Below are 27,948 nucleotides of genomic sequence, written 5' to 3' on the forward strand. Positions count from 1 at the left end.
CATGTTCTTGCCTTACACTTCAAAAGCACTTTAGGTTTTCTTTCAGCCACAGTGCCACCTCATTAAGTAATACAATACTTTTTCCATCTTTTATGCTTACACATTCAGTTCTCACAACAGCTTGCTACTTCTGTGATGACAGTTATGATGTATCGAAGTTATTCTGCCATACCATCTTCTTTTTTTAAAAAACAAGAACCGTCTTTATTAAATTATCATGTATGACATAGGCCATGTTACATTTATATAAATGACAATAAACCATAACACATAAACTCAGTTATAAACATTATACATTCCAAACTGTGCGACAGAATTATAGCTGCAAACATTATACATCATTAACATATCCAGTCATTGTTAGTCAACCACTACATAGCTCATTCAAATCCTGCCTTCTTTTAAACCTCATTCTTCTTCTGCGTGTATTGATCCTACAGTTGCCATTCTTTCTGTGTAATTTGCTCCTACCCTTTTCTAAAGATCCCAGTTCCAGTTGTTTTAACTCTGTTGCTATCTTCACTACTTCTAATAAAGTTGGTTTAGACTTTGATTTCCATTTTCTAGTAATTGCTTTTTTTGGCAACCATCATAATTAGATTCAGCAAGGCCTTACTATGTCTAGGCAATTCCAAGTTTGTATCATAGCTCAAAAAAATAATTTTCCTAGTCACTCCAATGTGCTCACACAGCATCTCTGACAGAGCAGTCTGCAGGGAATCTTTAAAGTCTACCAACTCATCACACTCCCAGAAAATATGTTCCCAGTTACCTCTTTCTGCCCCATCACAACTCTAACATTTGCAGTCTACCTAAGGAAAAATTCTTTGAAGTCTGTTTGGGGTATAAAAATACCTATGTAAGCACTTCCAGTCAAAGATCTGAAATCTTCTAGATTTTGTTGCATATTTGGGATACATACATATATACCCCCATTGTTTCTTTGTGAATTGCTTATTTAATCTCTCTTCCCACTCCTTCCTAACCTCCTCGGATTGATTCTTATAGTTACCATGCAATATTTTATACATGCTGTACTAATTATTCCCTTCGTAATGGCAACTTGTGTTCTAGATTTCACTAAAAACTCTTCCAGTGCTGGTCTTTCGTTTAGGAGCCCCTTATTTCTTTCTCTATGCCTCTACTCTGATATTGATCCTTGATATGGAAGGCAATCTTTAGCCTGCATTCCAAATGAGTTCTTGGCATCTTCCCATTCTATTACTTTTCCCTCTCTAGTTACTTGCACCCATTACTTTGGTTCCTTTGCCAGTTTTCTCCAATACATTCCTGCCCCCTCTTGCCTATTGTCTGTATCCCTAATTGCAGTTATCCCTATCAGCAGAATCTCCTTTCTCCATTCCTGTGTAGGCTTAGTTCTTAGAAAATCTTCTGCTACTTTATACATATAATATTCTGTATGATTACTGTTGCTCTCCTTAATGGACTGCGTCCAAAATCCCAGTCTCTCCCTGTTACTTGAGCTTCACCCATTTCATCATCATCTCTTTCCACTTTGAATTATAGTTTCCTGCTTGTGCTATACATAGGAGACTTAACTGTGCTGCTCTGAAATACCCCTTCAACTTGGGAAATCTCAATCCACCCTGTCTATTGAAAGAATAAGCTTATCCCACTTGACTCTTGCCGTCCTCCCCTCCCAGATAAAATCCTTCAGCTCTTTATTAGTTGCTATCCACAACTTTTACTCTGGTTGATAAAAAGATGTCTGATCAGTGTATAAGACTAAAGGGACTAATAACATTTTAACTGCTTGCATCTTACTATCAATATCTGTATAACACAGCTTCCATTTTCTCAGTTTTTGTATTATCTTTTGTTTAGTCTCTTCCCACATATCCTTAGCTGCCACACCAGTATCATTTTTAATCCATACTCCTAAATACTTCATTTTATCAGCCCCATAAATATCTTCTTGTGTAAAGTTTTTCTGAGGCACTGTCACATTTTTTTCAGTTTGCTGTTCTGATACCCAGGACCCTCAGTGCTGAATAGTTTACATCTATATTTAAGGTGATGGCAAATCACACACTTGTCCCGAAATGCCTGCCCATTTTCAGTCCTGAGATCCTCTCCCTGCCTTTGGCTCAGACATCAGGTCTAAATATGCTTTTCCTCATGCAGGGTCTAGTAATGACTGTGAGAGGCTTACCCTTGCAGGGAATCAAACAAAAACAGCCAGCCCTTAAGTGGCACTGCCATCCAAATGCTCTAGTCTGAATCTAGCAGGTCATCCCTTTCCTCTGCATGCCAAAGATCCCATCCATCATTTTTCTCCCATGAGAACGGCAGAGACTCACATTACAGTCTCACTGTAGATTACTGTGCCATTTTCTGACTACACTATTGCTAAAAGTACCTCTTATCCCACAAGTTTACTTGATTTGGTCCCTCTTGTGTTTGTAGAAGGCTACACGTCTTCCTGTTTCTCCACTCTGTCAGTCATATACACTGTCTATAGTGGTATATATCCATTTCGCTTATGGTTCTCTGAGTACCATCTTTCTATTACTGCCATATAGTCAAGTCAATGAACCTCAATCAAAATCACTAGTTCTTGCAATCTTTTCCTTGGCTTGTTGTAAGCATTAATGCTCATTATCTGCCATCTTCTGTCACTCCTATTGCTTCATCCACATCACACACACACACACACACACACACACACACACACACACACACACACACACACACACACACACACACACACACACACACACACACACACACACACACACACACACAGACACAGACTCATCTATTCTCAAAACATTACAGACCAGCATCCATTCACCCAAATGGCTGCTAGCTGTCAGTGAAGCCAAAGCCCTGAGATCTATAGGTTCATAGATTAGTACTAAGCTAACAGCCCTTGCGAGCCATTTTAAGACTAGCCAATTATCCCTTGTGAGACTCAAACCCTGTACCTTGTGTTTGCAATGTAAACACCTTAGCCATTAGGCCACCCTCCCAACCCTGCACCAGTTATTCAGCCAGTGACTGAGTCCAGTGATGTAGTGATGTAAATGGTGGTGGCACCACACATGCTGAGTACCACCTTGTTCACTCCAACACCCCAATGATCCTACTCATTTTTTCCTTAAAGATCTTAATGTCCCTCATATATTTTATTTGAAAATTCATTCTATTTTCTGACTGTTTTTTAATGTAGAAAGAAAAAAGTTTCAGTATACCTTTCAGTTGTCAAAAGACTGCTCAAAGATATTTAACTGATCCCCTTTCTGCAGCTATATTTCTTGATCATGTTGGTAATCTTTCTGCTGCTCTTCCAGACAGTATAACTTCAGATATTCTTGTTCTCTCTGCCTACCATTCCCTGCAGTCCCTCAGTCCATTTCATGGTCATTCCTTTAGCCCTTCCTGTTCTTCTTTGGCCTTTTCTCTGTGACAACCAAAACTGCTCACCATTCCGTGTCTTTGAAATACAGCCAGAACCAGCCCACCTGAAATATAACATAGAGGTTATGATTGGGTCTTTGATCATAACCATATTATTTGTTTGTGACATGGATGCCAAGAAATTCACCTCAAGAGCGAAGGTCAAGAGGTGAATTTTGTTATCCATGTCTAGAAACCCACAGTAATTGGTTACAATCAATGAGACATGATCATAACTCTTTGTAGTGCATGGAGTTTTACCACCAACATGTTCTATCGGTTAAAAAAAAAAAAAAAAGAGTGAAGTACTTTACTAGCTATGAAGGCCAATAAAGCATTTAGTGAGTGCTGTTGCATAGATAGCATGTTCATAGGTACATAGGTGTGTACTGGGCTAATGGCCCTGGAGCCTTTACAAGCCTAGCTCATAGGATTACCCTGGCATCGTGCCACCCAACCTTAGTTTCCAGTGAGTCTGTCGAGTAGAGCCACTGGAGTGATCCCTGGGGTGAATTTTCTATTTCCCATCCATTTATCAAGATTTCTCTTGAAGAGGGCCAGTGAGTTGCTCTGTTTGACATGTATGGAAAGTCTATTCCATAGTATGGGCAGTCTCTGGGTTATGAACCCTTCCCTCTAGCACGTTCTGTTGATTGTGGTAATGAGGTTGAGGTCTCTGGAGCGTTTGGTGTGGAGGGATTGGGATTTCTTTAGATGTAGCATTTCTAACAGAGCTGGGTCAGACATGGCTTTATAAGTCAAGCAGAGATCACCTCTAAGCAGGCGATATGAAACAGAGAATAGCTGGAGTTTTTTGAGTCTGTCTGTATAGGACAATTGTTTAAGGCCTAGGATCCTCTTTGTGAGGTACTTTTGCGGCCTCTCCAGTTGTTGCAGGTGTCTAGTGAGGTACATGCCAAATGGGGCAGTGTACTCAATGATTGGCCTAATGAGGGAAGAGTAGAGAGAGACAGTGACCTCTTTCTTCCTGGATGCAAAACCCTTAGTAATGAGATGTGCCACATAAAAGTACTTTCTGACAACAGTGGCAGTGTGGTGGTCAAAAGAGAGGTTGCAGTCAACCTGTGTTCCCAGATCTCTTATAATGCCTTCTGTGTTCAGTGGACTACCATCGATGTGGCAGTTCATGGGAACTGGGTTTTTCCAAAAGGGGATGACGACACATTTTTTGGCATTGAGCTTAAGGCCATAGTTCTGACACCAGTCGTTGGTCTCAGTCAGGCTTTTCTGTAGGATGGCAACATCACTTGGGGAGTTAATAATGGCTCCCAACTTGCAATCATCTGTGAACTTTGTCAGCCAGAGTCCCTTCATGTTGGCTGGACTTCTGAGAAGTAGATACCAAATAGGAGAGGACCAGGACTGATCCCTGTGGGACTCCACTCGTGACTGGTTGGCAGTCTGACTTGGAGTCAGCTACTTTCACACTGTGGGTTCTATCTGTGAGCCAATTTGCAACCTACCTAGTGATACAGGGGTTGATGCCTAGCTTAGTGAGATTTTCTATGATTCCTAAGTGGGGAATGGTATCAAAAGCTTTGGCCAGATCAAGGTAGGCTGTATGAACCACCTTGCCTTCATCCACAGCTCTGGTGACTGACTCAAAGAAGTTGACCAAGTTAAGCAGGCATGATCTACCCTTCATAAAACCAAACTGTGTGGGATCCAGAGTTTGGAGATTCCCTATATCCTTGTTTATTAGGTCCATGATGATGCGTTCCATAGCTTTGCATATCAGACTTGTCAGACTAATGGGGTGATAGTTCCCTGGGTCTGTAGTCGCTCCTCCTTTGTGGAAAGGGATGACTATAGTAGTGTGCCATTCGGTAAGGACAAAGCCTGAGGTGAGGCTGTGATTGAACAGGGCACACACATGAGGTGCCAGTTCACTTTTCAGTTCATGTAGAACACAGCCTGGAATACTGTCAGGTCCCATAGAATCTGTATTCTTGGCCTTGGACAGTGCTGTTTTAACCTGTGCAGCAGTAATACTGTGTTCCTGGCAATCTACTGGTATTGTGATTGGTCCTTCGGTGGGGGGGGGGACGGTTGGCACTGAATCTGTCGGACAGTATATTGGCAATATCTGTTGGCTCGGAATAAGAGGTACCATTGTGCAGTAGCTCAGAGCAAATTTGGGTATTGCCGTGGAGATTCTTTACATAATTATAGAAGGCCTTGTGGTTGGCTATCTGCTGCAATTCTGTTTTCATAGCTAGCTTTAGAGGATTTGATGAGGGATTTCAACTTTTTGTTGCGGCTGATAAGGGAGTTTTTCAAGTCTTGGGACTTCACCTTATTCCACATCAGTTTCCTTCTTCTGTTGTAGAGTTTGTTTATGGCAGGGGACCACCAAATTGTCTTCCTTTTTTTGCAGGAGAGCATCTTGGTTCTATAGGGTATGACGAGATCCATGCATTTGTGTACGTGTTCATACAGTGCACTGGTGTTATGATTCGGCAGTCATACAATTATTCTCCATTTGCATGGGTGCCGTGAAGTTAGCCACCTCTGTTCTTAGCAGCCCAAAGTTAGCTTTGGAGAAGTTTTTCAAGGTGGTTATCTTTACGAGGGGTGGGGGTGGGAGGAATGTAGATTTCCAAGGTGATTAGTTTGTGGTCGGATCTAACCAGGGAGGAGCTGACTATTAGTGTAGAGCAACGGTCGCCCATGTTAGCAATGATCAGGTCAAGGATGTTGCTACCTCTAGTGGGGGTAAGAATGAGCTGGTCCAGGGCATTGGAATTAATGAATTCCAGGAAACGTTGGGCAAGTGTATTGGTACATAAGTAGTTTTTCCAGTTAATGGAGGGGTAGTTGAAGTCGCCCAGTATGAAGGTGTTAGGATGGACCCTAATATTCTTCAGGATGCTTAGGAATGTGGAGTGAGTGTCTTAGGACATGGTTGGGGACTTATAATAGGCTACGACCTGAATCACTGTCTTACCCAGTGTTAGCTGCACCTGAAGTATCTCTGATGCATTATGTTGAGCTACCAGTCTGGAGGTGTGCGCATCCTTTATGAATATGGAAACACCACCATCTTTGAAGCTTCGGTCCAAGTTCTGGGGCCGAAAAGTATGGAATGAGTTATAGCCTGGTAGTGCAGGGGTGCTTTCTGCTGCCTTGAACCATGTCTCTGTAACAGCACAAATTTCAATGTTCTCCATTTTAAGGAATGCTTTGAATGACTGCATTTTGAGATTTAGACTTCTAGCATTGAGCAGCATGACCCTCAGATTGCATTTGTTTTTAGCTGTTACGGTGGTAATTTGGTCTTTGGAACACTGTCTAAAAAAGGCACTATAAGGGTGGCAAAAGCCTTGGCCAGTATCCGGAAGCCCAGGGGTGACAGATGCAGACCATCTCTGGCAAAGCATCGAGGTCTGTCAATCATGCCATCCCAGGCAGACAGATACTGGATCCCCTTAAAATGACATCAGAAACTTAGCCAATTATTGAAATCAATCATTTTTTGCTTGTACTGTGGTATCATTCTGGGTGATGGTAGCATGCTGCTCAGGGCTACGGTCGTACCCGCCTGGGCTACATAATCTGAGAGCTCCTCCATGTCTCTTTTCATGTAGTCCAGGGAGGTACATCTCAGGTCATTCACACCCACATGTACAATGACAGAGTCATATTTGTACCTGTTGTTGAGTGACCTGAGTACGTGCGTTATATGGCAGATCCTGGCACCTGGCAGGCAGCTGACTGTTACTTTCTCCTTATTTAACCTAGTGAGTGGAACATCAGTATGTCTCACTATCGAGTCACCTATGACTAGTGTGCTGGGCATGCTGTTTTGCCTTAGGGGTTTTGGTTGAGTGGCACACTGTTTAGGAGAGTTATGTGTCAAGTGATTATTGTTGTGTTGTGGTGGTCAAGTGCATTTCTGCCTTGGAAGTCTCTGGTGTTTGGGTAGATTTTTATTGAGAGCCTCCGAGAAGGTGGGTGAGTGTTTGTGTTTTTATATGAAGACAGTGCTGGTGTGTGTTCAGGAGGGCTATGTGTTCCATGTGGTGTGGTGCAAGTGTTGACCTTCTCCTCTTGACCAGCTATTCTGGTCTTGGCTGGAGAGTGCGCGGCTTCCAGTGTGGATATATAAGTGCATCTCTCGCAAGTCTGAGTGTTGGGAGGTAAGAGGAGAGGGTTGTCAGTGTACTTGAGGCAGTTGCTACACTGCTTCAGGATGCCCAAGTTCACCAGATTTACAGGAGAAAGCACAGGGAAAAAGAAGTTATGTCTTAGATCTTTGTCCATTCATTACAAATAGGACTTTGGTTCTGTCCTCGGAACCGATACGGCTGTTTCCAAGCTCGCGCCAGTCAAAAACTCTCAGCAAAGACCTACCCATAATGCCCCTCTCCTAGTTACTTCAGATCGAGTTTGTCCACCCCTATATAATAGAGGTAGTAATAGAAAAATAGTACAAGGCTCTGTCTGAGCAAATACCCTATCCAGGAGTTCCTAAAGTCCACCAGGAGTCCAGGCAGGGGGAAGGAGGGCAGGAAGTAATGAATGGACAAAGATCTACAACACAGATGGAACATTATGGTAAGACATAACTTCTTTATCTGATGTTGTAAATCTTTGTCCATTCATTACAAATAGGACCAAGTCCCCAGCTACCTGAGTCCTGGGTGGCCCTAAGGAAGGATATTCCTGAGCACCATAGAGCCAAAAGATGCTCGTCCCCTAGTGGCCAAATCCAATTTGTAATGAGAGATAAAGGTATGAGGCCTTGCCCAAGTGGCTGCTGCGCAGATATCATCCATAGAGGCTCTGGAATGAAATGCTATCGAAGTAGCCATAGATCTGGTAGAATGAGCCTTTATTCTGGAAGTTAAGGATAGCTTATTCTTTTGGTAGATAAAGGTAATGATGTTTCTAAGCCAGGAGGATAAAGTCACTTTGGAATCAGGTTTACCCAATCTGGATCCTGGAAAGGCCACAAACAATTGATCTGTTTTCCTGAAATATTTAGTCTTGTCCAAATAACAATGAAGCTGCTGATGCAAATCAAAGGTGTGCAAAAGGTACTCCCCTCCATTAGAATGCTGAGGAAAGAAAATCAGCAGGTCAATAGATTGGTTAATGGAAAATCCAGACATGACCTTGGGCAAGAAAGAAGGGTCAGTACGAAGGGACACCCTATCCATGTGAAAGATCAAGTAAGGTCTCTTGACACTCAAGGCCTGCAGCTCAGATACTCTTCTCGCTGAGGTAAGTGCAACTAGAAGTAAAGTTTTCCATGACAAAAATTTTAAATCACATGAATCAAAGGGCTCGAATGGGGGACCTGTGAGAGACTGAAGCACCAAAGTCAAGTTCCAGGGTTCTAGGGTAGGCTTGACTGGAGGTTTAACGTGTAATACTCCTTTCAAAAATGTCTTTCATAGGCAGTGTGACATAATTGAAGAATTATCAAGGCCATTATGAAAATTGTCGATAGCTGCTAGATGTACAGTGATCGTCGATGCAGATGCTCCTGCATGTAAAAGAGTCATCAGATATTGAAGGATCTTTTGAATAGACATAGAGAAGGGATCTATGTTCTGATCTCTGGCCCAAATAGAAAACCTAGTCCATTTACTAGAATAAACTTTCCTGGTGGAAGGTTTGTGTGAAGCCAAAAGAATTCCATGAACAGAAGATGGGATGTCAGGCAGCCTAGCAATCATTGGAAGTGGAAGAACCAAGCTGTGCGCTTGAGACTGTGGCGGTTCGATGAATCAATACATGAGGATGAGATAACAGGTCTTGGGAATAATCCAGGATCCACGGGCTGTGAATCAGATGAGGTCATAGAAACGGGAACCAGACTTGACGGGGCCAGTAGGGGGCAATGAGGATCACTTTGCTTCTCAACCTCTGAGCTTTCTGGAGAAAGTTTGGAATGGGGGGAAATGGGGGAAAGACATACAGAAGACCCGAGGGCCAATTATGCATTAGAGCATCCCTCGGGGGTTCCCCCTGAGGCGGGATCAGAGCAAAGTAGCTTCTGCATTTGTAGTTTTAGGGAAGAAGATCTGATCTGCTGTTATAAGGTTGAGGAACCACTCGTGAGGCATCAGGATGTTCCTGCTCAGATTGTCTGCAATAAGGTTGGAACTCCCGGGAATGTGCATTGCTATAAGAAAGCAGTTGGAAGCTGTCGTCCAATGCCAAATCCTCATGGCTTCCTGACACAGGGGGTAAGATCTGGTTCTGCCTTGCTTGTTGGTATACCAGATGACTGACATGTTGTCTGACTGAATTGCAATGGTGCCAGAGGGTAGGGATGCATGGAACGCTTGCAACGCTAAGAGACTTGCCCTCAGTTCCAGGACATTTATGTGCAAATTGGCCTCCATGGGGGACCAGGTGCCTTGGACCATCTTTCCCTGGAACCCCCCCCCCCACCCTAACAGGGAAGTGTCCGTGGTCACAGTGGCTGTGGGCTGGGGAAGACAGAATGGTCGACACCAAAGATTCATTTGTGGCTTCATCCACGACAGCATTTCTTCCTTGCAACGGTTTGTAAGACATTTCATGTGGTCAAGTGGGTGAGTTAGAAACGACCATTGTGTGGAAAGGAGCCACTGCAGGATTCTCATGCGCAAACTCGCCAGTGGTGCTAACGTAATGGCAGCTGGCATGGAGCCTAAGAGTTGCAGTACAAGACGTGCTAGTACATAGATCTGAGGAAGAAGATCTTGGATTTGGTGCCTTATTTTGAAAGCCTGTGAGGGGGGAGAGAGGCTTGACAGGATGTTGTGTCAAAGACCACTCCAATAAATTCCAGTGTCTGCATTGGGGACATTTAAGATTTGTCCTGGTTGATTGTAATCCCCAAGCGGAGAGTGAGACCTTGAGTGTAAGAGGAGCTGCAGACTAAGAGATGCCTGGTTGGAGCGGTAAGGAGCCAATCGTCTAGATATGAAAACACCTGGAATCCTTGTAATCGAAGATGAGCTACCACAATTGCCATACATTTGGTGAACACTTGGGGAGCTGTCGAGAGACCGAATGGCAGTGCCCTGAACTGGTAGTGACTGGCTCCCAGCCGGAAGCAGAGAAACCTCCGGGAGCTGTGATCCATCTTTATGTGGTAGTACATGTCCTGGAGGTCTATAGAGCACATCCAGTTGTCCCTCCCTAGGAAGGGAAGAATGGACTGTGCCGTGACCATCCAGAATTTTTGAGGTTTGATAAATTTGTTCAATAGGCTGAGATTCAGGATTGGTCTCCAGTCCCCTGTCTTTTTCGGCACTAAAAAGAACCTTGAGTAAAACCCGGATCCTGTCTGGTCTGGTGGGACTGGTTGGATGACTCTTTTTCTTAGCAGCTTTTCTATTTCTAAGGCTGCTAATTCCCTCTGATTGGGTGGTACATCGGGGATTCGTTTGACAGATCTGGGAGTTAAATTGAATGGTATTTGGTAGTCTCTGGATATTATTCTCTGCACCCAAACATCGGTAGTAATAAGATGCCAGGCTGGTAGGTGCAGAGAAAAATCACCCCCGACTGCTTCCAGAGGAAAGCAATCGGCCCGCTGCTCAGGAGCACCTGTAGCATCTGCCAGAGAAAGAATATCTAGCGCCCTGGTTATGCAGACCCCCTCTACCCCAAAAGGGGCATCTTCCAGATGAGTTGACCCCTCTGCCCTGGGGGGATTGTTCAAAGTGAATGTCACGAAAAGATCCTTGGGATTTCTTGAACCACATTTTCCTCCCTTCTGGTTCCTGGAGTAGGACCTCTGGAGGTTGTAAAAGCATATGCCCACAGCAGACAAGGTCTTTCCGTCTTTCTCATTTCATGCAAGTGTGTCTCGTACTTTGGGTCCAAAAAGTGCAGATTCATCGGCAGGTGCATTGACGAAGGAAGATTTAAAGGGGTCTGCGAAGTCGCACAACCGCATCCAAGCATTACATCTCATGACAATGCCTGATGTGGCAGCTTGAGCTGCCCCCTCGGTGCTGTGAGATATCAAATGCATCGAGGGGTTTGAGATGGATTCAAGGGTAGCTAGCTGCAAGGCGACAGTGTCACGCACCTCATCAGGCAGTACCCCCACCAAAGAGGAAGACATTTTGGAAATTAGGTCTCTTTGGAGGCGAGTAAAGTGCGCCAGATAGTTCAGTGACTGAATGGCGAAGGACGCTGAAGCATAGGTCTGCTTCCCTAGTCTGTCCATGGTCTGGGACTCCCTGTTCGGAGGATGGACAGTGGAACTATCTTCTGCCAGTTCCCTCTTCGTGGCTGCCACCACGACCATAGAATCAACTGTCAACTGCTTGGACTACTGGGGCTGGTCTTCAGGTGTAGATAAAATTTTGTCTGGCCTCCGGAGAACACGTTCTATGTTGTCCAGGGCCTTCCAGGCATGCAGCACAATGAGCTTAAGAAGGTCATCTGCCAGTGGGGTCACCCAGGAAGTAGATGGCCAGGCATGGAAGGACTGCAAGAACACTGCTTCCTCAGAAGAATGGTTAGAGGACTTCCAGTCTCCCCACTGCTTGAGGATTTCGAGAATGTCTCCGAATGAGACATCGTCTGAGGGAGACTGTGGGGACCCTTCCCCCTCATCACAATCGGTGTCTTTGGTGATAGATTCCTCCAGGGAATCAAGGTGCTTCCTCTTGCACTGTTTCTTCTGGGGTGGCTCCCCAGTGGGATCTTCTGAGGAGGACTCCGGAGAAGGGGTTCCTTTCAAAGGGGGGTCTTGCGACTCCTGTGCCCGAGGTTCTGAAATACGGGGCTGGGATAGCTGCATGCTGGGGGGGGGGGGTTCTGATACTGATGTCATTGGTGCTGACTGTGAGCCTGTGGAAGCAAGGCCCCTCTCCATCACCTGGAAAGCAGGCCTGCCCGAGGAGGGATGGGAGCCCAGAACCGGGAAGGGCAACCTCAGAACCGGGGTCACACCCCACCCTGAGGAGCCCACCTCCAGGTGAGGATCTCCGAGAGGACTGGAAGCTGTCAGAGCTGTGGACATAGATGGTGTCAGTGAGAAAATAGGCACCGGGCTAGGTACCAAGGTATGGATGGTACAATCACTGCTCTGTGAAAGCTCTGGCTCCACTGGAGCCGATGCAGCACGGGTGGTCAGTGCCAACAGGGGAAAAACTGCTGTCAGAGCCAAGACAGTATGCACCAGGGTGGACATCAGTACCGAGATCTCCAAGAACTAGATAGAGGCTGGAGGAGGATAAACAGGGGAAGATGTAGAAAAAGATTCAGAGCCAAGAGGGATGGAAGGTCTAGCTGGAAACAGCACTCCCCTAGCTGCCAGAAGCTGGTCTACAAGCTGCACTGGGTCTAATTCAGAAAAACTCCTGGTGGATCTAAAGGAGGCTACTGAAGGAGAATCAGGTCTTTCTAGAAAAGGGTTAAACCTCTGCCCCAAAAAAGGGTCGTAATTTGGAGAGTATCTTGTCCTTGGCAGATATTCGAGTTTAGGAGCCGATGGAGCCGAAGAAACTATTGGTACCATGGCCGGGGATGGTGCCGAAGCAGGTATAGTCATAGGAGCCAATGTCAGATCCAAGGACAGCACCGAAGACAGTGGTGCTGAGGCTGGAACCGAAATAGGGGTGAATTGCTGCGGTAGCACTGTCGCCTCACAGTTAGATGTTGACCGTTCGATTCTCAGTTAGAGCGTCTTCTGTGTGGCAACATGCATGAATGGGCGTTCCTTCATTGAAGGTTCTGCATTAGGCCTGGCAAGCCAGTACGTAAAAATCTACTGCCAATCATTAGCGGATCGGAGTTCCGCTGTGGCGACCCCTAACCAGGAAAAGCCAAAAGAAACAAACAATCATGGATGGCACCAAGGGATAAGATACAGAGCCTGGTGCCGAAGAGGTCTGCGCCGAGGGTGCCGGCGAAGCATGGCACCAACTCGGTTCCGTAACTGACGGAGATGCAGGAAATGAGTGACTCTGTTTTTCCTTATGTTTTTTGGTCTTTGGAGGGGGGTGAGACCTCCGACCCAGATAGAGCCTCCGAAAAAGGTGTCTTAATTAAACCTTTTAAAATAAGCTTATTTTTCCATTCTGCTAGTGTACGACTACTAAAACTAGCACAAATGTCACAGTCAGCTTTAATATGATCCACGCCCAAATGGTAGACACAACAAGCGTGTCCATCTGAGTTGGGCCTCTTACACCCACACTTGTCACACTGTTTAAATCCCAACTTAGCTTTGTCTGACATAGTAAGGCAACAAGGCTATCCTATAGAAAAAACAAAAGAAGGGAGAAAAAAGGTGAGAGAATACCAACAATGGTATTTAAAAAATACCACAAGCAGTATAAAAAGCAGGAGAGTGGGACTGTACCAACAATGGTAGAAATTAAATTACTAAGGTAAAGGGTAGGGAATAGAAGTAGGTTATATGCGACAGTGAGAAAAGGCTATATTGACCAAAAAATAAGAAATTTTGAGGAGAAACTATCTTAAAAATTGCAATTTTCTACTTAACTTTGAGAGAGATGGTTAGCACGTCTGACAAGGAATGCGGAAAACGAGATCTGGAATAACTAGGAGAGGGGCATTAGGGGTAGGCCTTAGCTGAGAATTTTTGGCTGGCGCGTGCTTGGAAAACTACAGTTGTGTACACTTACCATAAATGTAGATGTTTGAGTATATTCACTGTTGCAGTCCTAACAAATGGGTTATCTGGCTCCTCAGTCGGCCAGAATACCAAAGGTAAGTAAAAATGACATTGGTTGTAAAGGACGTCAGAGCGTCTGATACAAAAGGAGGCAGCCAATGTCACTTCCTCAGTCTTTCTTGCCGTAACAATCAGAAGCCCCCAGAAAAAAGGTTAAGCCAAATGTCAATTTGGCAAATAATATCCAATTCAGCCTGTACCTCAGGAAAAAAGAATAGGAGGGGATCAAAAAAAGGGGAAAGGAGGGAGGAAAACCAGGACTGCAACAGTGAATACACTTGAACATCTACATTTATGGTAAGTGTACACAACTGTACTATGTTCATCGTGTTTCACTGTTGCAGTCCTAACAAATGGGTTGATTACCAAAGCCCAGTGAAAAGGGAGGGGGAACCAACAGAATCAAGGGTTGGAGATAATGCCCTGCAACACAGCAGTGGCAAACCCTGCCCTGGCTCTGGAAAACAGAGGCAAATTATAATGTTTCATGAAAGTGTGAACAGAAGACCATGTGGCAGCCTCCAAAATATCTTTAGTAGGGACACCCCTTAAAAAGGCTGCATAAGTGGAAACTGCTCAAGTAGAGTGGGTCCTAACCCCTTGAGGAGGAACCTTGCCATGAAAGGAATAACAAAAGTTGATGCAATGTGCAATCCACTTGGAAATGGTCTGCTTAGAAATAGCCTTGCCCTCAGCTCCAGGGGCAAAATTGACCATTAAATGAGCTGATTTCCGAAGGTCTTTAGTCCTGTCCAGGTAAAACCTGAGCTGTTTGTGGACATCAAGAGAATGCAGGATCCTTTCACCTTTATTTTGAGGATTAGGAAAGAAGGTAGGAAGGTGTATGGACTGATTAACAGTCAAGCTAAAAACCACCTTAGGCATAAAGGAGGGATTGGTTCTCAAGGAGACCCTGTCTGGATGGAAAATAAAAAGAAGTTATGTCCTTACCATAACGTTCTATGTGAGTTGTTCATCTCGCCTTTTGTTCTTATACGTGGGTCGGAGCCGATCCCTCGGCTCCGAATCGGTCGCTTTTCAAGCCCAGACTCTCAGAGAAGCTCGAGACCTAGTGTGTATCCCATGATGCTCTACTGTACATCCCCAGATCTAGTGTGCTGCAACCAAGACAGCCTACTGACAGAATAAGACTATGGAGTCTACCTGCTTAGATAATTATAACAGTAAAAGGAAACAAGAAGTGTAGGAATGTATTAACAGACTGACAAATGAACCAATCCTCCAAGGCAACCATCTCCTCAACTGGAGGGGGAAGGTGGGCGGGAATGTAAGAACAAAAGGCGAGATGAACAACTCACATGGAACGTTATGGTAAGGACATAACTTCTTTATGTGAAGTTGTTCTATCTCGCCGTTTTGTTCTTACACGTGGGTAGCGTCCCAAGCACCCTAACCCTGGGTGGCTCACGGGAGAACATTCCTGAGCACAGTGGAACCAAACGTAGCCCTGTCCCTGGAGGTCCTATCCACTTTGTAATGAGTAATAAACGTGTGAGGTTTTGACCATGTGGCAGCTGCACAGATGGTATCTAAAGGCAAGCGAGCTGCATGAGCCAATGACGTAGAAACAGCTCGTGTAGAGTGGGCTTTGATGTTAGTTTCTAATGGTTGATTCGTGGAAGCATAAATGAATCTGATGCAGTCAGAGAGCCACTTGGATAGTGTGGTTTTTGACACTGCAAAACCTTTCTTATTGTCTGCATAAGAAACGAAGAGTTGATTCGATTGTCTGAAATCCTTCGTTCTATCTAGATAGAACTTCAGTTGTCTGTGTACATCAAGCTTGTGTAACATATATTCCAGTTTGTTGGTATGGTGTTTGAAGAAGGTTGGGAGCTCAATGGACTGATTTAAGTTATTTTCTGAAGCGATTTTGGGAAGAAAGGTAGGATTAGTCCTGAGGGATACCCTATCAGGGTGAAAAATCAAGTATGGGGGTTTGGAAGATAAGGCCTGAAGTTCGGAGACCCTACGTGCAGATGTAATGGCTACCAGGAATAAAGTTTTCCATGACAAAAACTTTAAATGGCAAGATGAAGCAGGTTCAAAGGGGGTGAGCATCAGTTGGGATAAAACTAGATTCAAATTCCAGGGGTAGACAGGATGCCTAATAGGTGGCCTGAGGTGGTGGGTTCCTTTTAAGAATGCTTTACATAGTCTGTGTGACATAATGTTGGAGCCGTTAAAGCCTACATGGAAGTTTGAGATAGCAGCCAATTGAACTCTAATGCTGGCAGCAGCTGTGCCATCATGGAACAAGGAAGACAAGAACTCTAAGATGGTATGGACAGGTGCTACATAAGGGTCAGTGTCATGTTGAGAAGCCCAGTGAACAAACCGTTTCCATTTGCTATTATATAGTTTCCTGGTGGATAGTTTATGAGAGGAAACTATAATGTGTTGGACCACAGCAGACAAATCTTGTGACCTGGCTAATGTGGGAATTGGAGCAGCCAAGCTGTCAATTTTAGGGAAGTGAAGGAGGGATGGAGAACTCCCGACGAATGAGTCAGAAGTTCCGGCACTCGGTCCAGAATCCATGGTTCTTCCAGTTGATACTTCTGCAGGAAGGGAAACCAAATCTGTCGAGGCCAAGACAGGGCTATCAAGATCACAGACCTTCCCACACTTTTGGCTTTCTGCATGAATTTGGGAATTAGGGGTATCGGCGGAAAGGCATATAGGAGGCCCGGGGGCCAATCATGTACGAACGCGTCCCTGGGTTCGTTCCCCGGTGGGGGATAAAGGACAAAGTAGCTGCTGCATTTGGCATTCATCGGAGATGCAAACAGGTCACAGCAAGGCTGGCCCCATCTGCGAAAAATGTTGTCCACTACCTGTTGTTTGAGAGACCATTCATGGGGCAAAAGCATGGCTCTGCTTAGTTTGTCCGCTGTCACGTTGGATGACCCTGGGATGTGCATTGCTATCAGAAAGCGTCTGGTGGATACAGCCCATTGCCAAATCCTTAAGGCCTCAGGGCATAAAGGGTATGATCTGGTTCCCCCTTGTTAGCTGATGTACCAGACAACCGACATGTTGTCCGTCTGGATAGCAATTGTGCCTGGAGGAAGAGAGTCGTGAAAGTGTTGCAACACTAGAAACACCGCTCTCAGCTCTAGGATACTTATATGCAAGTTTGTTTCTATGATTGACCAAGTGCCTTGGACAGTCTTTCCCTGAAATAGCCCCCCCACCCTGTCAGGGAAGCATCCGTGGTCACTGTGGCTGTGGGTTGGGGAAGAATGAAGGGACGACCCATTATCACTTGGTCGCTGTTCAACCACCAGCTGAGATCCTTCTTGCAAAGATTGGTTAACCTGATCTCGTGAGACATGGGTAGTTGTTGGTAAGACCATTGTGTGAAGAGTAACCACTGGAGTATTCGCATGTGCATGCAGCCTAACGGGACTGCTATCAATGTGGCTGCCATGGTTCCTAAGAGTTGTAGTATCTGGGATGCTGGTGCTTTGTTGTGGGCTAAGAGACTGGATACTTGATTTTTTAGAGTTACGATTCTTGATTGGGGCAACCTGATCCTTGCGTTGATGGTGTCCAGTTCTGCCCCTATAAATGTAATATGCTGCGAGGGCGATAACGCAGATTTTTCAAAGTTACTGGGAACAAAGGTCTATGGTGTAGCCTCTTGTTTGGATTAGTTGATGCCTGGAGGTGGTGGTGAGGAGCCAGTTGTCCAGATACAGAAACACTCGGAATCCCAACCGTCTCAAGTGAGCCGTGACCACTGCCATACATTTGGTGAACACCCTGGGGGCTGTGGTGAGGCCAAAGGGCAGGGCTCTGAATTGGTAATGACTGGCTCCCAGCCGGAAAACGCAAGTGATCTCTGGATGATCTGTCCATTATTATGTGGTAGTAAGCATCCTTGAGATCTATAGAGCACATCCAATCGCGCTTTGATAAGAACGGGAGAATCGACTGCAGTGTGACCATCCGGAACCTTTCCTTCTTGACGAAGGTGTTGAGTTTGCTGAGGTCTAGTATGGGCCTCCAGTCCCCTGTTTTCTTTGGAACTAAAAAGAACCTTGAGTAAGTTCCGGATCCTATTTGATGCGCCGGGACTGGCTGGATGACTCTTTTGTCTAGCAGCTTTTCGATTTCTACAGCTGCTAATTTTCTCAGAATGGGTGGTACGTCTGGGATCCTTGTACATATAGGTGGGGTTTTTATAAAGGGGATGTAATAACCTCTAGTAATGATGCTTTTTACCCAAGAGTCGGTTGTAATGTTTAGCCAGGTGTCTGGGTATAAGGCCAAGCGACCCCCGACTGCCTCCAGAGTAGGACAGCCAGGCTTCCTTTCAGGAACGCTGATAGGGCTTACCAGAGAACTGGTCCCTGTCGCTCTGGTTTTGCGGACCGCCTCTGCCGTTTGGACGGCGTCTTCAGTTTCTGCCCCCTCCTCTGCCTCTAGAGGGGGTATCGGTAGGTATATTTTGGAAAGCTCCTTGAGGTTTTCGGAACCACATTTTTCCACTTCGTTGCCCTTTGGGGTAGGGTCTGGTTGGAGTGGAAAAACGGACCCCTACAGCAGACAGAGTCTTCCCTTACTGTTCACACCTGGCATGTGTCTCCTTAACTTTGGGTCCGAACAAGGCGGACCCATCGAATGGGGTATTGACAAATGAAGATTTAAAGGCTTCTGCAAAGGAGCAAAGGCGCATCCAGGATTGCCTCCGAAGAGCTATCGCTGAGCCTGCTGCCCTACTGGATCCATCGGCTGCATATGAAATGAGGCGCATGGATGAGTTTACTATTGAATTGAGGGTGTTGAGTTGTGCAGTCACCTTTTCTGAGATTGCATCAGCTGTATTACCCTGAAGAGTATCTCCCAGCTCTTTTAGGAGATCTCGTTGAAGGCGGGTAAAATGTGTCAGGTAGTTGAGCGACCTCATGGAAAATGCCACAGAACTAAATATGCATTTCCCATATCTGTCCATCGTCCTAGAATCTCTATTAGGAGGATGGACAGCCGAAGAGGTTTCCGACATCTCTTTCTTGGTGGCCGCCGCCACCACCATGGCATCAACTGGGACTCATTTTGTAAGAAAGGCCTTGTCGGTGAGGGAAGTAATAAATTTATTGGGCCTCCATGGGACCGGTTCCACTGAGTCAGGGGATTCCCACGCCCTTCGAGCAACCAGTTCCATCAGCTCATCAAAGGGTGGCATAACCCAGGAGGTGGATGGTTGAGATCTGAAGGCCTTCAGGAGAACCGACTCGTCCTCAGAAGGGGCAAGGGACTGCCAATCACCCCTCTGCCTTAAGATTTCCAATATGTCTGCAAAGGTGACATCTTCTGAGGGGGACCGTGGGGACCCTTCTGATTCCTCCAAGTTGGGATCCAATGTTAGAGATTCCTGTGGGGAATCCATGTGCCTCCTCTTGCACAATCTCTTCCTAGGGACTTCATCGGTGGGGGCGTCCGGTGAAGTTCCCAGAGAGGAGGGGTCACCCAGTGGGGATACCTGAGGCCCTGAATCTCAACGCTTTGTGGGGATCTACGGGGAAGGGGTAGAACGAGGACCCTTTGCGGAAGGTGAAGACAGATCCGAGGAGGTAGTGGTCTTGGCAGCCATGACCTTCCTCATGACATCGAAGGCACCAGAATCCCGGTCTGAGTATTCAGTCGGCTCCAAAGAGACCAGCAGCTCTCCCCGGACCGAGACCCTCCGCTCCAATCCAGAGGACGGAGCCGAGGCCATCTGCGCCGAAGCCCCAAGTGGAAGAGTCAGAACCGAAGTATCGGTTCGACTCTCCACCCTGGAGCCGACGAGGGACTGTCAGCCCCGAGATTCCTCGGTTGGAACCGAGGAAATCAAGGTCGATGGAGCCGAGAGAGGAGGATCAAACCTTGGCTCCAAGGGTTCTACCACTATCGGTTCCATCTGACCCGGCTCTGAACACTCGACTGGCTTCAGAGGAGGAGGTGGAGAAGCCATGGTGGGCATTTCAGGCTTCGAAGCCGAGTGGCTCGAAGCAGATAGCATTTTGGCCAGGGACGGGTTCTCTAAGAGCCTCTTAACCACTCGGTCCAGATCCACATCGGAAAGTCTGGAAGAATGAGTTGAGGGATGGGTCGAAGGGGCCGAATATGGAACTGACTGAAGAATTGGAGACTGAGGAGTCTCCAATATCGGTTCCACAACTGGACCCCGAGGCAAGGACTCAATACACAGCTCCAAGGACTGTGGAGCCGATGCACGGACCATGCTTGAGGAACTCGGAGCCGATGACTTGGGCTCCGAGGATCCTTTGGAAGACTTTGACCCCTTCGAAGTCTTGGAAGAGATGTCAGCCTTATCTAAAGAAGCCAATAATTCAGGTTTTAGGAGTCCTCTATCCACCAATTTCCTGCACCTTTCCAGGAGGACCCTGGCGCTAAAGGAATGGCAGATAGAGCACACCTCTTGTAGGTGTACCGAGCCTAAGTAGTAGACGCAGGTGGAGTGATTGCCTGTAACAGACATTTTCTGACCACACACACACCTTTTAAACCCTGATTTTTGTTTTTCAGACATGGTTTAACAATAACAACACACACTATGATATAGTTAAAGATATGTATAAATGTATATATCTTAACAGTCTACTAAATCACGCTAAGTACAGAGTTTTAAAAGTCTAACAAACAACTACTATTAGCTAAGGTATATATAACAACTACCACTCTAACTGTATATATATATATATATATATATATATATATATATATATATATATATATATATATATATATATATATATATATATATATAAAACACACACAAAAGTCATGCCCAAGGAAAGGCCAAAGACCTGAAGAAAAGGAAGTATTTAACGTTCTAAGAATCTAGCTAACCAGAATCCTAACACTATACTATTAAACACTCTATGTATATATATATATATATATATATATATATATATATATATATATATAATATTTAGACACAAAAAACAAATTTTTGAAAAAAAAGAAATTCAAACTAGAAATTTAAATTCACTGGCCCGAGCTAACTCCGACGAGCTGTTGATCCGTTGCAGCGGCAAACTAGATCAGTAGAGAATAATGGGGTATACACTAGGTCTCGAGCTTCTCTGAGAGTCTGAGTTTGAAAAGAGGCTGATTCGGAGCCAAGGGATCGGCTCTGACCCATGTGTAAGAACAAAACGGCGAGATAGAACAACTTCACATTAAAAGGCTCCACAGCCATCAAAGCCTGCAGCTCCAAAACCCTCCTTGCTGAAGTTATAGCCAAGAGGAAGGCAGTCTTCCAAGAGAGAAACTTTAAATCTGCAGTGGCAGCTGGCTCAAAAGGAGAAAGAGTGAGTTTCTTTACAACAAAATTAAGACCCCAGGCTGGAGTAGGAGCCCTTCTGGGAGGTTTTAAGTTGCAAGCACCTCTGAGAAACATTTTCATCAGGGGATGAGAGATAATGGGTTGTTCAAGAGAACAATGAGCAGAAATGGCTGAAGCATGGACCTTGATAGAAGAAAAAGAAAGACCACCCTGAAGCAATTCAGTCAGGTATTCCAAGATCAGAGGAAGGGTAGGCTGAGAAGAAGATTCCCCTGTAGCCTGCATCCAATGACAGGACCTTTCACATTTGTCAGCGTAGGACTTCCTAGTGCTAGGCCTCCTGGCCTCCCTCAGCACATCAACCACCTGCTGGGAAAGAGAAGAAGATAAGGAAGGAGTCATACTATGAGCCATGCTGCCAAATGAAGGGATTAAAGATGAGGATGCAGAATGATTTCCCCCTTCCTGAACCAAAAGATCTGGCTTCAGAGGAAGATGCCAAGGAGGAAATTGGGCGAGACTGCAAAGCAGTGGATACCAATGCTGTCTAGGCCAGTCCGGAGCTATGAGAATAGTCCTTGATCATTCATCCCTGATCTTCAACAACACTCTGGGTAGAAGAGGAAGAGGAGGGAAGGTGTAAATTGATAGCAGCGTCCAAGGGAAGGACAGAGCATCCACTCTCCAGGCTCTGCTGTGATGCTGTCTGGTGCAAAAGAGAGGTAGAAGATGATTGTCCGGGGAGGAGAAACGATCCACCTGAGGCATGCCCCAACGTTGAATGATGCTGTAAAAAACTGCACTGTTCAGCTGCCACTCATGAGGACTCAGGGTTTGCCCGCTCAACTGGTCTGCCAAAACATTGAGCCTTCCCGGAAGGAACTGAGCTGGGAGATGCAGGTCCAGGGAAGCTGCCATGGACCAAAGATTCATGCTTTGTCTGCATAGGGGGTAAGAGTGAGTCCCTCCCTGCTTGTTGATGTACCACATGACTGTGGTGTTGTCTGTTCTGACAAGTAAGGTCCCTGGAGAAAGAAGGTGCTTGAAGGCTAGTAAGGCCTGTTGAACTGACATCAACTCCTTTAGATTTATGTGCAGGTGCATCTGCTGGGCGTTCCACTGTCCCTGTATGCATCTGCCATCCAGGTGTGCTCCCCAGGCATAGTCCAATGCATCTGTAGTCAGAACTTGAGTGGCAGGAAGTGTCCGAAAGGGCATGCCCTTGTTCTGTAGACAGGCTGTTGCCCACCATAGAAACTCCGTCTGCAGAGATGAAAGCAGAGGGATCATCATATCCAGGTCCTGTGTGTGTTGACACCAAATGTTCTTGAGGTACCATTGCAATTTCCTCATATGCAGTCTTGCATATGGAATCATGAGAATACAAGATGCCATAAAACCCAGAGCTTGCAGGTACTTCTTTGCAGGGAGCTGGGACAGGCTTGCCAAGTCCTTGAAGTAAACTGAAAGAGTTGTCTGCTTCTCCTGGGTGAGTATATCATCTGGGCGGCTGTGTTCAGACTCACTCCCAGGAATGTTATCTCCTTGAATGGTAACATTTTTGATAGGGAGCTAGAAAGGTGCAGAAAGAAAACTTGTGCCCCAGGGACACCATTCTGAGCACCCATTTGTCGTTTGTGATACAGGCCAGACATCTTAAAAAAGGTCCAACCTTCCCCGTAAAGGACTCTCCAGACAAGCAAGAACAGGCAGAAGTTGTAAAAGGTCATTGAGAGTGTTTTAACTGAAATGCAGGCTTACAGCTTCCCGCCTTAGAAGTGGAGGCCTGCCACCGCCTAGACCTTTGAGGGGTAGCTGTCTGCCTCCTAGAAGATTTGTAACCCCTAGTCCTGGAACATTTCTGTCTGCTGGTATCAGGAAAGGCTCAACTCTTGGAAGGGTAATTTCTGCTAAAGCAAGGGGGTTGAACTTGCAGAAATTCTTTAGCAGTTTGCATGGACTTGGCCTTATCCTCCATCTTCTTAAGCACCTCCTCAGCTTTGCTGCCAAAAAGATTGTCTTTATGCAAAGGTACATCCAAAAGCTTAGCCTTGACAGGTTCTGGAAGAGGCTGTTTTCTGAGCCAAGCGTACCTTCTAATAACAGATCCAGTAGCCATAGCCCTACGCGAGGCCTCAAGGATGTCAAAACCACAATGCAAGGAATGCTTATTGACCAGAGTGGCTGAATTCAACAAATCCTGCATGTCTTTACTCTCTGCCAAAAGAGGTACACTTGCAATCTTAGACTTAATAGCCTCCAAGGTGTGCTGTTGGTACTTCAGCATATGAAAAAGACAACTGGTAGCCCTAACAGCTAGGGTTGCAGAGGTATAAAATTTCTTGCCCCACCTATCTAGGGTCCTAGATTCTCTGTCAGATGGAACAGGATTCCTGGTAACAGTGGCCTTAACCCCTTTAGGGGCCTGAGAAATAACCTCTGGATCTGCCAATGGGTTCCTGAAAAGAAATAAATGAAAATCAGGGACTCTGTAGTACCTGTCAGGTTTCCTGGGAGCAGGGGGAACTGAATTTGGAGACAAGGAATTTTCCAGAAAAACATCATCAACAACTTCCAACACAGGGGGAATAGCAAGAGGCTTATGCTGAGGTAAATCAAGAAACTCCTTAATCCATTTCTTAGATTGTGGATAATCCTGGCTTTCCCATTTAAAATGCTCCCTGAGGGTATTTAAAGTGTCACCAAAAGAGAAATCCTCTGGAGGAGAAGCTGAAGGAATGGACTCCTCTGCATCTGAATCCACAAAGGGAGAAAAAGCCTGAGAAAATTCCTCTTCATCAGCAGAAATGCTGGAACAAACAGATCCTGAACAAGACAAAACCTCAGGAGAAAACTCCCTGATCCTTTTAGGAGGGTGAGGCTGAGAACCCCTGATAAGAGTTAACAAATCATTAGCCATTTTAATCATCTAGGATTGAGAAGAACTAGGAAGAAATGGAGCCTGCCTTTTCACAGGCTTACGGATGAAAGACTTACCTGCAGGCCTGAAGGACTCAGGAGGCCTGGCAACCGCCAAAGAAGCAGCAGGAGTAGAAGGAAGAAGTTTGCTGTTAGATCGCAAAACGGAGGCCTCGGACCCCTGAGTCAGCTTAGTGGTACCGGCTCCAGCAGAAGAGGCGACCGGCGACAGGTCGAAAGACAAACTGGAGGCTGAAGGCCTAAGGGACTCTGACTCAATCAAGGCCTGCGGTTATACATCTGCAGACTGCAGGGATGCAAAAGCATCTCACTGGCTCCAGCCTGACTGACGACCAACTTAGCCTCCTCTGAGGACTTAGATTTCTGAGGCCTGTCTCTGTCCTTGTCCTTATGTTTTTTCGGAATATCCAAAGCCTGAAAACCAGTGGACGCCATACCAACAAACTTAGGCCAAACTCCGAAATGCTTAGCCAAAATCTTAGCCTGATGACGGACAGTACACAGATTAAAGGAGGCACAAAGATTACAATTGGGAAAGTCGTGATCAAGGCCTAAACAGATAATGTAATAGGAATGAAAAGCTCTATGGGGAATCTGCTTTCCACAGGTAAGGCAATTATTAACTTTTTCTGATATTTGTTACGGCAAGAAAGGAGGATCCCCAACGGGGTACTTAGCTGTAGTAGACTTCAATTATTTGTAGTCGGAAACCAACAAAGGTAAACTGCCAACCGGCACTCGTGCCTGGCAACCAACATCATTTTTACCTACCTTTGGTATTCTGGCCGACTGAGGGCTACCGGGAGCCGGATAACCCATTTGTTAGAACTGCAACAGTGAAACACGATGAACATTGGCCGTAACGGTTCCGAGGACAGAACCGAAGTCCTATTTGTAATGAATAGACAAAGATTTACACCATCAGATCTGACCTTTAGACATGCCTGGAGGGGTGGGCATTAATAATAGTACTGGAGCTGTTTCCTTGTAGAACGTTGGTGCTGGTAGCACTTTTGTGTGCTACAATAATTGCTACAAGATGTCTGGTATGGTAAAGTGCTAAACTAATAAGCTAGTAAAAGTGCAGGAGAGGAGAGAACTAACAGATCTAAGGGAAAAATTGAAGAGTAGACTTTGGCACCTCTCAGAAGCTTACAAACAGTCCTAAATACAGCAAATCTGTATCTGGACTAGACTAGTTACAGGAAAGGCGGGAAACAAGCGCAACACAGGCTTTTAGACCAGAAAGTTGAAGGAGATGTAAAAAACTGCCCAAACGGCTAATAAACTACAATTTCTGGGCCAGAAACAGCTCCTCTTGTGGTAGATAGGCTACCTATGTAAATATAATTGGAAGAAAAATTCAGGGGCAGGTTTAAAATATTGTTCTATTTTAGTTATGTACAGACTTATGTCTGTAAAATTCTGCAAACAGAGCATGAGGCAAGATATTCAAGGACAGTTTACAGTGAAGGAATGTTCCTTGAGTAAGACTGGACTGTAACTGCACTTGGCGGGAGGGTGTAACAATTGTTTCACACCTCTGAAAGTGCTGTTCCGATCGAGTCTCGCATTACAGTTTATCTTTTTTCCAATTTTTGGAGCATAATCGTGGTACTCCACATGCTACAAACTTCTATATCGCTTGATGGAATCTGTTTAAGAAGGCTATCTACTATCTAATGTTCTGTTGTAGAAGCCTTCCTCACTAATTTACAGGATTTATCTACCTATCGGCCATTGCCTACAAATCCTTTTCGTAGCACATTTTTTACAAAGTTACATTACATAGACAGAAATGGAGCACTTCTTTCTCTCCATTTCTCATAACACTCCTTTCATTAAATATACCACATAGCCATCATCTTACCAAACCTTGACCTTCTTCCACCCACCACCTAAACTCTCACCATATCAACGCACAATGAGAGTAAGTCAGTTACTACTGTTTTGTACAGTCACTACACTAGCTCATCTAACTACCTTAGTATTCTATCATATCCCATTTCCATCACAAACACACATACACAACATTACAAAACCATCTTTCTCTCCCTCACTATCTCTCCTTCTCTGTACCACTATACATGCTTAGATCTATTCTCATATGGACATATTAAAGTTAAGAATAGCACTTCTTCAGTAGTACTGAAAGTCAAGACACAAATACAAATGGCTCCATAACTCTACTCACTCCACCTCCATCCTGAAACTTAATGAAGATATTCACCCTATACCCAAACCCACATATCAACTACTCACTATGACCAACCTGTTACTTTCCAATGCTCCCAACATACTTTTCCAATCAGGTACCTCATTCTTTTCAACATTAACCTCAGAAGTATCTGCAACCAAATTCATGATATCCACATGTCTAATTTTTACTCCCCAAACATTCTGGATAAGATAAGAAATAACTGACAACAAAATTATTCCCCTAAGTTTCAACATACTCAGAATAGACATAAAACTTAAAAGAACAGGTGGTATTGCTATTATTAAAAAAAAAGCTTAGAAATAACTCCAGCCCATTTCAATATCACAAAATTTAATAATGGTGAACTTCTGATAGCATACCCGAAAGTCAACCAAAAGTAATTTATATATACATTGGATCTTACATTTCTCAAGGATTCACATTACAAAGACATGCATCTGGATCATTTCTCCCCGGGCCTCCGCTGAAAACTGGCTTCATTCCAAGTCGGACTTTTCCGGTTAACAAATGTCAAATAATAATAAAATAATAAAATAAAACCTTAAACAAAGGCACAAAGCAAGGGTGTCCCTTACCCCTCTATATTTGTATTAGTTATCAAACCCTTAGTTAATAGTATACAGATTTTCGCCTCACAGCAAGAGGTTCTTCGGTTCGATCCTCGGCTGGGGTGCCTTCTGTACGGAGTTTGCATGTCCTCCCTGTGGTTGCATGGGTTCCCTCCGGGTGCTCCGGTTTCCTCCCACATCCCAAAGACATGATGTAGGTGGATTGGACACTCTAAATTGGCCCTAGGTGTGAGTGTGTGCATGTGTGTGCCTTCTGTGGAAGGTTGGGTGCCGGGCTGGCAAATCGACACTGTAAAACTCCACTGCCGATCATGAGCCGACAGGTGATCCATTGTGGTGACCCCTAACCGGGAAAATCTGAAAGAAGAAGAAGTTAATAGTATAAGGATTTTCAATTACCAAGGATTGTCATTCTAAAATACAGCTTTTTATAGATGACATTTTACTAACTACAGGAGATTTAAATTATTCAATCGAAAAAATAAATGAGGAAATTGAAAAGTTTCAAGAAGCAAAGCTGCTAAAATTTAATAATAATAAAACTGAAACTTTAGTGTTAAATCAATTACTAGACAGTAAGTTTAAATATAAATATAATTGGGAAGGAAAAGAATTAAAACATTTAGGGAAAAATCTATCAAGATGTGAGTAAGATCATTAATAATAATTTGGAAAAAAATAACTGAAGAAGTGTTACTTCTTATTAAACATGGATTTTTTTTTTACTTTTGAGGATAGGTTAGCACTCATTAAAAGATTACATTACCCAAGATATATATGGGTCTACCTGACA

The 27,948-nt window shown here is 44.9% G+C and overlaps 1 protein-coding gene across 1 annotated transcript in view; it reads right to left on the bottom strand.

Annotated features, from left to right (window-relative positions):
- The window catches only part of NIBAN1 (niban apoptosis regulator 1), a 2,689,070-nt gene that overhangs the window by 2,645,561 nt on the left and 15,561 nt on the right, over positions 1 to 27,948 (bottom strand). The window lies entirely within an intron of this gene.

This window comes from Protopterus annectens, chromosome 10.part0 (assembly GCF_019279795.1).
Source record: "Protopterus annectens isolate FY-2018-M chromosome 10.part0, PAN1.0, whole genome shotgun sequence".
Taxonomy (NCBI): Eukaryota; Metazoa; Chordata; order Ceratodontiformes; family Protopteridae; genus Protopterus; species Protopterus annectens.